The following is a 9422-nucleotide window of genomic DNA, read 5'->3' as shown; positions in this document are numbered from 1 at the left end:
CCCCACCCATTGCGACATTCCATCGTCTTCCATTCTTTCTTCCTTCAAAAAAAAAAAAAAAATATATATATATATATATATATATACACATATATTTATATTTTATTATATAGCGATCAGGGCATGTGGCACACAGCCGCACACCTGAGTAAAAGGGCTGACTGATTTGCTGGCGTAATGAAAAACACTGTTTTCGAGCTCATTACTGTGATTCCACAATGGGCACCAAATCCCACTTAAGACCCACCCAGGAAGTCTTCAAAGGGACACTGTCCCAGGTCTGTGCCTGGCCAGCGTGCCGCCTCTCTGAGGCTTTGCAAAGGAATAACCCAAGTTCAGAGACCCAGACCTGTCAGATCAAAACCAGGCTTGGCCTCCAGACCTTGAAACAAGTCACAACAGTGAACCCGACTCATCCATTTTCATAATATGGCCTGTTCTCGTTACAAAATGGAGCAGAGCCTCTCAGACGGGCACTGGCTGCTACATTTGATATATTAGGGAGAATCCTGACTCCTTCCAGGTTTCTGTCGGTCTGTTTCAAATCCAAATGGCTTGGCTGAGTGTGGTTTTTAGTTATTTTTTCATTTGAAATGGAATTCAAAACAGCAGGGGCATAAAGCCCAGATATGAATAGGAAAGAAAATAAAAAGGTCCCTGGAGTTTTCTGCTCACCTTCCACGTTAAGGAAAAGGAATATGCAGGCATTGTAAACTGCACTGTCTGTCAAAATACCATGCAGGGAAGGGGAGACAGCTGAGCTGTTGGGATTTTACAGTATTTTCAATGCTTTTAGTTTTCTTTAGAGACTCTTTGATGGAGGAGTTAGGAGCTCAACTTTTGGAGCCAGATCTCGCTCCTGCCTCTTACAGTCATGGGGCTTAGCCATTTTCTGTAACCACTCCGAGTCTCAGTTTCCTTACCTGGGAGCAAGCCTGCGGTAGTTATATGATAGGGCTAGTGTGAGGTTGAAACAAGGTGATGCAGAAGGTATTTCCTACGGGCCTGGGCACATCCCCAAAGCTTCATAACCAGCTAATGTCAGGATCAGTCTCTCGCAGCCGGGAATCAGAGCTTCTGCCCTGAGAATGAAGTGTGTGACTTTCAGATAAAGCCTGGGTCCTCTCTGCTCACTGTCATCTAGCCTCTCGGATTAAGACTTGGAGTTAGGTGCTATATGCGGACATGCTGCATTAATTGCACCCCTTCTGACCCACCTGTCCACGGCCTCCTCCTCACCCCGCCCCTCCCACTGAGGGAACCGTGCATTCTAACCACACTGGTCTTCTCGCTACTTCTAACAGGTGCGTGCTCTTGCCCAAGACAGAAATGCTTTCCTCCCCACCCATCCCATGTGCCTGACTAATTCCTCCAGATCTCAGTTTAAAAGTCACTTCCTTGGGGAAACCTTCCCTGATGACCAGACTGAGGCCAGCCCCGCCCTGCCCCTCCACTAATGTTCTGGTCCTGACTTCCCAGTCTCTGCAGAGATACTGCTTGCACATCTTCTCTGCAGCACTTTGCAAAGGGCTGGGCTGATAAAGTGATTGTCGTCATCTATTTAATCATTTGTTTGGTGACTTTTCTCTTTGCCTGACAATAAATGGGCAGGAACTCTGTCCATTTTGTCCATGAATAGTTGATACTAGACTGATGAGCCCTGAGTCCTACTTACCTTATTCCCTGATGTCCTCTCTCCCTGGAACATCATCTCCCCATTTTTCTGTCAAATTCCCACTCATCTCCTTTTTTATTTTTATTTTTTTTTATCAAAGTATAGATGATCAACAATGTTGTGTTAGTTTCTGGTGTACAGCAGAATGATTCAGTTTTACATATATATTCTTTTTCATATTCTTTTCCATTATAGGCTATTACAAGATACTGAATGTAGCTCCCTGTGCTATGTAGTAGGACCTTGTTGTTTATCTATTTTATACATAGTAGTTTGTATCAGCTAATCCCAAACTCCTAATTTATCCCTCCTCCCTTCCCACTTTGGTAACCATAAATTTGTTTTCTATGTCTTTGAGTCTATTTCTGTTTTGTAAGTAAGTTCATTTGCATAATTTTTTTTAGATTCCACACTTAAGTGATATCATATAATATTTGTCTTTGTCTGATTTACTTCACTTAGTATGATAATCCCTAGGTCCATCCAGCTTGCTGCAAATGGTATTATTTCATTCTTTTTTATGGCTGAGTAGTATTCCATTGTGTGTGTGTGTGTGTGTGTGTGTGTGTGTGTGTGAGTGTGTGTGTGTGTGTGTATAATACATATATCACATCTTCTTTATCTAGTCATCTGTCGATGGACATTTAGGTTGCTTCCTAGTCTTGGTTATTGTAAATGGTGCTGCCATGAACACTGCAGTGCATGAATCTTTTTGAATTAGAGCTTCCTCCAGATACATGCCCAGGAGTGGGATTGCTGGATCATAGCACTCATCTCTTTCAGTATACAATTTCAAATCACTCCTTAGTGAAGCCATTGCTGAACTCCCTTAGGTGGGGGGTACTTGTTCCCAAAGTACGTTGTATTCACCTCTGTCATGGCAATTATATACTGAATGCTACCCACTTTTGATAGTAGGATCAATGTTCTACAAAGCTTCTCATCTTCAGTGCCTGGATAAAAGAGGTCTTCAGTAAACACAGGGTGAGCGAATAGAGTCACACTGCCTTTTGAAAGAGTGACAATCATTCAATCCCATATTGCTATCCTCGGGTGGGAAGATTTTAAGACTATTTATGCCAAGAATTGTTTAGTATGTTACCTCCTAGCCAGGTCTTAAGCCACTTGGTAGACATTCATCAGCCTTCCTTGCTATTTCATGCTTGTAACACTGGATTTATCATTCTCTTCTTATGCTCAGAATCAGTTCTAAGAATTTTCAGAGATCCTTCTCACATTCTGGTTCCTGGAGATAAAGATCTTTGGTTCATTGTAGGGAGAAAAAAGAATAATTGTATTTTGGAGTCTCCTTTTTCAAGACTCAAGCATGATAATAATCGATTTTAGGTTTTTTGCTACTTTTACTACTTCAACCATGTGGAAATCATGGTGTAGAAACTGATATTGATAAAGTGCAATGAGCAGGCGAGTAGAGAAAAACACGGACCAGAAGGAGATGTACTTGGTGGACTTCTTGATGTTTCAGAATCTTGCTTGGAGAATCTTTGACTCTATTTTAATTGGCTTTGATGAGTCAGGTATTTTACAGTAAAGATCACAGCAGCAAGGAATATTTATAAATAATTATTTTTAGGGAGTACTTTTACATATGTTATGTCATTGAATACATCCCTCCTGAGCATTTTCCACCCAAAGAAGTATATTTGTGATGATGTATACCTGGAGCCCCCAACTCATTAGAAGAGACCACATTGTGGATCATGACGGCCAACCTGGTTTTTGAAGGGGAGTAGATGGCCCTCTATTCCTGGTCTGGGAAATTTGATAATAATAACAACAGTAATCTGACCTCCAGCATCTACTCCATCACAGGTCCTGATAGTCCTTTGTGGATCTCCTTCTCCTTCACGCTCTTCTCTGGTCATGTGATTTGATGGGACTTCCCCAGACCTTGGTTTTAAAGGTGGGCACTCGACCAAACCTCATCCAGTCTAGTATGTCCCCTGTCATCCCTCAGGCATGGTGGCTGGCTCAGGGACATATATGAGACCTAATCAGATCAATGAGACTCCCTCCTGGGAGAATGTGAGGAACTGCTATAGGCATCTTATTCCTATGACAGAGGGTGGGAGCTGCTGGACACTCTTATGTGAAGACTGAAAATGATGCTAACTCTTCCCACAGCGAGCTGAGTGACGGAGACAAATCAAAGCCTGAGGACACCACTTGAGCCCTGTCTCCAGCAAGGTCTAGAGATACCTCTACTGATAGCTTTTCAATGATGTATTCCACTAAAATGCCTCTTTTATTGAACAGAATTTTCTGTAACTTGCAACCATAGAAATTCTGATATGTTTATGATTTGCCAGCACTGGGCACTGGGCTGAGCCCTTCTGAGTAGATTAGGTAATTTAATCCTTACAGCAACCCTAGGGGAGTAGGTATTGTTATCTGCATTTCATAGGTGATGAAATTGAGGCTTAGAGAAATTCGCCATCTCCCTACTCATGGGTGGGAGATGTTGGAGGTGGGATAAGGATTCAGGTCTTGGCTCTGCACTGCTTCCTGGACATAGGAACGTGGCCGGAGGGTACCATCCATCAGGCACCATGCACTTCTCGCCCTCCCCTCCCAACACTCCTCACCTGCTCCTTCATTTTGCCATCCTCCTTCTCTCTTCCCCTGCTCTCCCACACCTTAACTTCGAGGCTCCATGGAGATGAACATTAGCCCCTCCACCCAGCAAGTTCTGTGGGCCCAGGCTCAGCCATTCCCTGGTCCATGGCAGGGTACTGGCTGAGATGACCCCTGTGTAGCCCTTCTGGCTGCTTTGCTATGAAGTCATGGCTCTTCCCTGGGTGCCAGTGATTGCTTCTTCCTTTCCTGGCCCAGAGCCACTCTCGGAGGCTCATTTGACAGCACCCAGGGCAACCCAGGCTGAGAGGCACTCTGCTTGGATAAGGCATTTCACCGTTTGGGCATTCGTGTGCAGCTGGCTCGGTTGGAAACCCTGCCTCTCCCTGACTTCACTTCCTGAATGTGCTGACAGGCCTCTGAGCCAAGCCAAACAGGTTCCCAATGCCGTGCCTGCCGAGTATTCCCCTGCGAGTGCAGCTGGGGAAACAAAACTTTTCTCCAGCCTGCAGAGAGGACCTGCCAGCCCTTATATGACCAAGAAGCAGGTCCTGCGAGACCTCGTTGAATCTTAATGGGAAACGTTTTCATTTCAGCTGGGGTGTGTGTGTGTGTGTGTGTGTGTGTGTGTGTGTGTGTGTGCGCGTGCGCACATTTGCGGTGGCTTGGGCAGGGAGGTGGGATTCCTGATAATTTCTTCTTAAATTAACAATGTGCAGTGAAAAGTGGCCCATTATTGCTCTCCTGCGCTATACAGGGGTTTACCTATATGAACCTTCAGCCAACCTTCTGGGGTAGCTATGGCTGGGTTCAGTTTTACCAAGGATAAAAGAAGGAATTGAAACTTAGCAATATTAAGGGACTTAATCCACAGCCCCCCAGCTTTGAGATGCAGAGCCCAGGTTGAACCCCTGGGCACTTTACTCCAAAATCCCTGTGCCACCACTAACTTGCAATACCTCAGTGCCCTCCTCTAACTTGTAATATTGCGATTCTCCACGTGGTCAGAAGGATAGCAAGCAACAGTGGATAGGGCAGAGGCTCTGGTGTCTTCCCGGTTCCGTGAAGTTCTTTCTGCAAGTTAGTTTTCTTCTCTGAATCTCAGTTTCCTCATTTGCAAAATGGAATGATAGCAGGGCCTGTGGTAGGAAGGTTGAGAGACTCCACTGAGATATACGTTCACACGGCAGTACTGCTCAAGGGCAAGGTCATACGTGAGCAAAGCAAGCTCTTTGGAGTCAAGAAAGACCTGGACTCAGCTCAGGCCGAGTCCCCAGACACTTACTCTGTGAACTTGAATAAGATAGAAACCTCTATTTTCTCATGTATAAAATACAGCCTTAACATGCACCTCGTAAGTCCTAGCACAGTGCCTGCTACATAGTAGAAACTTAGTAAATGGTGTCTGTATTGAATTTTATACAGGAGTTTGTTTATTATACTTGGGGCAGACACTGTTGTTTCCTCCTGGAGCAGTTAGCAAAGGCTAGGTAATGCTACAGTAACAAGAAGCCCTCACATTTCTGTCTTAAAACAACAAAGGTTTAATCCTTGCTCCCGTTAAATGTCCATTTTAGATGTTGGGGCGGGAGGAGGGACTCTCATCCACATGTACATCACCATCACTGAAGGACCAGGTCAATGGATGTTCCATCTCTGTGCTTCACAGTTGCCAAGGCTGGGAAAAGGAAACATGGTGAATCTCACACTTGCCTTCAGGCAATGGCTGTGAGAGATGTCACCACCGCTGGCATTTCATTGGCTAACACGCATCACAATTCCTCTCACCCAACTTCCAGGAGGTAGAAGATAGGGAAGTACTACCCTACCTTGTACCTGAGAGAACTGGAAAGGTTTGGTGAAAAGCATCAATGGCTGTCCACCAACCCCAAAGCCATCCTCCATCTCACTTCTTTCTTGCTATCAGGGCCTTGATTTTTCTCTCTGTTTAAGATTTATTTTGGTGTTCATGCTCCCATGTGCTTACAAAAAGATGACCCCAAGGGGTGAATCAGGGCTGTGGGACAATCATGGGGGGCTCATTCCCTCCCCAGGGATGAGCCTGATTATAGCCATGGGGACTGCTCCTGGCCAGTGGGACATGAGAGGAGGCCTGCTAGCGTGGATGTAGGGTGCTTCTAGGAAAGGTTTCTCTTGGTAATAAAAATGAGAAAAAATTAAACATCTTTGCATTGCTAGTGATCATTGTGTTTACTTACGACGCCAGGAACTGCTGATGCTATCCTGAGTCCACACCAGGAACTTCTCTGACACACTGAGAAAGGTGAAGCCAAAAGACAGAAAGTCCACGATGATGTCACTGAGCCACTATATTGGCCCTGGAACTGTTTCATGTCTGGACTTCTTGTTTAAATTGTGTCTTCTGTTACTGGCCCTTGTGAGCATCCTCGCTGGTAGAGTGGTCATTTATATAAGAGCCCAGGTCCCTGCCTATCTTTTCTCAGGATTTGCCATAAAGTCAGGAAGTTCCTCCCTCTGAGCATGAACGTAGGATGAATCAATACACCCTTGAAGAGATTTACCATCAGCACAAGCTGATGGAAAGACAGTCCGGAGGAGATTTGGGAAATACCCAAATTCTGCCCAGGTAGTTAGTGAGTACCTATAGCCTAAGAAGGCAGTAAATAATCTGGTAACCCAATTTTTTGAAGCAATAATGAAGCAACCATCAGGCTTTTATGGATGTACGTGGAATGTCTTTTAGTGGATGTACACGGAAGGAGTTTGTATAGCAAGAAACTGTCAGGGCTTCTGAGCACTATGTATTCTGGTCCCTCCAGGGTGGGGGGCAAAGAGAGTTCATTAGGTGTTGCTGTGGCGTAGATGAAATATCCCAGGAGACTGTCTGATTACCTGTGCTCAGATGCTGTGCACATCAAAGAACCTTCCAGTGACTAATTCAGTTCCACAGGGTCCTTGATGTAGAATCAGGGGCGTATCCCAGGATCACCAGGGCATCTGGTTCCTGGAACAACGCACGAGAAGAATATGGTTCTTGATGGCTGGGGACCCGATCGTGGCCCCACCCCTCACTGGATGAGGGGCCTCAACCAAAGCTCTTAAAACTCACTGGGAGCCTCAGCTTCTGTTCTTGTGAGAAACAGCTACTCACCAGTGACACACGCAGGGCAGTGGTGAAAATAAAATGAGCTAGAAGAGATGAAAGCACGTTGGAAAAGACAAGCATATGAACTGCTGAGTACCAACCTCAGTGTTCATCGCTGCCCTCTCTGCTGACTCTGCTCCAGGAAGGCGTCTTTGAACTCCTAGGGTACCCCAGAATCTTTTCCAGGCTTTCCTTTGTGCTGACCCTCCATCTGGAATTCCCTAGTCCTCTGAAGTTCTTCACCTGATGAACTCTTAAGTCATCTACTAAGAGTTGGTTCAAATATTTCTCCAGAAAGACTGGGATTACAATCAAACTCTTAGCATGGAAGAGCTATTACTTCACAACCTGACCCTTAAACTTTCCTGCTGTTTCTCCTTCACTCCCTTCACACCTTCACTCCCAGCCTCTCCAAGCAGCTGACAAGTCCCTTGACACACCATATGCTCTGATACCCTGTGCTTTTGCACACAAGTCCCTCCCTCAATCTTTTCTGCCTGGTGACTGCCACCAGGATCAGCTCCAATGTCATCTCTCCCGTGAAGTCTTTCCTGATGGAGTCTCTTCCTCTGCACACTTGTCTTTCTGCTTCATCTGGGCACCCGCCAGACTGGGAGTTCCAGGAAAGCACAGGGACGTGTCTTTCTCATCACTGAATCCCCACGCTTAGCACAGGGCCTCAGTGAGCCCAGGCCCGGGGGAATGCTCTTCTCTAGGGTGTCAAAAGTCTAAAATACCTGGGCCCAGGTCCAGAGTTAGGAAGAGATAGTTTCACTTTCAGGGCCATGTCAGCTTCTAACCCTCTTCCCTTCTTCCATAACATTCCACTAGACCCATGTAGAAGTAGGTTGTGGGGGCAAGGGGCAGGTAAGACTAAAAGGCACTGTCTTTTTCCTTGGTTCAATCAGTGCACATCTTTTCTAACAATAAAAGGACATGGGGAATAGATACATTAGCATGATCCTTGTCTCCATCAAGCAAATACTGAGTACCAACTTCTAGACCCCTGAAATACATTAACTTGACAAACAGAAAGTCCTCTCTGCTGTTACCAATGAAGTAGTTGTTTTTAATAAAGCCACATCTGGAACTATTTTTTGTGCCTGTCTAATGATCACGTATTATCCTTTCCCATCTCCACCTCCAAACCTAATGCTTCAGGCAGACCTGTTTTATATAGGAAGATGCCCACTTGCATTAGTATAGGAGGGAAGGCTCCACTTCACATGGCCACAGCTCTGTGTGGCTGGAAGAATGAAGGCGCTAACAGCTTAGTTCTTTTAAGAGCACTCATCGAGAACTAGGCTTTAGGACCTGGAGATTGGCCAGGTTTGACTTTTCTGGGGGGTCTTCAGTCTATCTGGAGTTGTGCATCTGGAAATAAATGAGATATACTTCACTAGAAGAAATTAAGACCTGGAATTATTTTGGAGAAATATTTAAGTAAGACTGTCCGTTCGGTCAACGTAGATTTACATTATGAACATCTCCTATGTAAGCAGGCACTGTACTAGGAGTTTGGGGTCCACAGATGAGGAGGATCGATTCTGGCCAATAGACACAGAGATTCACAAGGATAATACTTTGATAAGTGCTATCATAAAAATTTTAATAAAATGTTATGGATGCTTAATGGGGAATATTCTTTCCACCTGAAGAGGGAGTTAGCAAGGAAGGCGTCACAGAGAAGATGCCACTTCTGCCAAGCCTTGGATAATGGGTAGGATTCAGCAGGCCAGAAGGAAAGGTAGCCCAGGCAGAAGGATGAGCACAAGAAGAACTGCGGAGGGGTGACAAGGCGTGAAAATTCAGATTCACACAAAGATATGTTTCTCATAGTGAGTGTTTAGAATTTATTAACTTCTTTTGAGGCATGGAACTTTTTGAGAACCAAATAAAATTAATAGCGTCTCTTCCCAGGGGAGTGTGTGTGTGTACATGCGCACACATATACACAAACACAATTTTATAGGCATTTTCATTGAGTTCATGAACCCTCTGCCCCAATGGACACAGAGTTAAGAA

The sequence above is a fragment of the Camelus dromedarius genome, chromosome 14 (genome assembly GCF_036321535.1).
Source record: "Camelus dromedarius isolate mCamDro1 chromosome 14, mCamDro1.pat, whole genome shotgun sequence".
Lineage (NCBI taxonomy): Eukaryota > Metazoa > Chordata > Mammalia > Artiodactyla > Camelidae > Camelus > Camelus dromedarius.
Note: the sequence above shows the minus strand (reverse complement) of the source record.